Raw genomic sequence first — 1,261 nt, 5'->3', positions numbered from 1 at the left:
GATTTGGTCTTCCGAACTGTCGGCGAGGAACAAAGTATCTGCAACGAACATGCTTGCCGTCCCGGTACTACTCTATTCATTTAGAGTAGTTCCATGGACGAATAACGAGCTCAGATCTCTTGATTCTGGGTACAGCAAATAGAGTTGCAAATGGAAGAGACCCTCTTCTTAAAATGGTCAGGATTCACGAAGAAGTGGGCAAAGGCGCATTTCTATACAAAGCAGCGGAGGAGGCTGCTGAAACAGTCGGACTTGACTTCAGTATTAAGGGTGAGCAAAATGCATCAAATGTAATCTATCTCGAGTACTCACTTCTGAAAGCCCGGATTAAGAAAGCACAAGAGAAAAACTTTCGTGATCAGCTCCTCAATAAGAGGATGCACGGTATCTTCCACAGAAATGTGAAGGATCAGTCAATGTCTTGTGAGCTAACGTTTGATTTCCTTACATCGCCCGGATTGAAGTCTGGTACAGAGGGTTTCATTTTTGCATGCCAAGACGGTGTCATTTCCACCTTAACATACCGTCGCCACATTTTGAGCCAAGACATTTCCGATGATAGCTGCAGGGTGTGCCATACACACCCCGAGCATTTAGGTCACATACTATCTAGTTGTCCAACACACGCGGGAACGACCTACATTCAAAGGCACAATGCGGCACTAAGAATGCTTTATTATCATCTCTATCACTCCTACGGCATTCACCTTAATATCGCTCCTCTAAATACTCCTAGGGAAATTGAGTCAATTGCCGAGAATGGGAAGTGCCGCATATACTGGAACTTTATATTCTCGACAATTGTTTTTGTTGCTCACTCGAGGCCTGACATGGTTCTTCTTGACTTCGAGAAGCGAACCATGTTCGTTATCGAATTTTCGGCACCAGCTGACAAAAACATCATAGCCAAGGTGAATGAAAAGAAAGAGAGGTATCGAGACCTTATAAGGGAGTTTCAACGATTGTACCCGGAATATTCTGTTAAACTGATCGTCCTTATCATCGGCGCTTTTGGAGGTGCCAAGCTTTCTCTTGCTAATAGCCTAAAAAGCATCCCTGCGTGTCAAGAATATGCTAGAACACTTGCGGGAAAAATGCAGAAGGCGGTTGTCCTTGGGTCACTCAATGTTCTTAGGGTGCACGAGGCTTTTGCTGGATCGTCGTATTGATTCCTTTACACACTGTAACCACCTATCTCACGGTTGTGAGACGTGGTTGTGGCTGAAATTTTACCGCGATTTCGCTGGAAGCGGGTGCAATT

This window comes from Belonocnema kinseyi, chromosome 3 (assembly GCF_010883055.1).
Source record: "Belonocnema kinseyi isolate 2016_QV_RU_SX_M_011 chromosome 3, B_treatae_v1, whole genome shotgun sequence".
In the NCBI taxonomy this organism is placed as follows: Eukaryota; Metazoa; Arthropoda; class Insecta; order Hymenoptera; family Cynipidae; genus Belonocnema; species Belonocnema kinseyi.
This window is presented reverse-complemented; position numbering follows the sequence as displayed.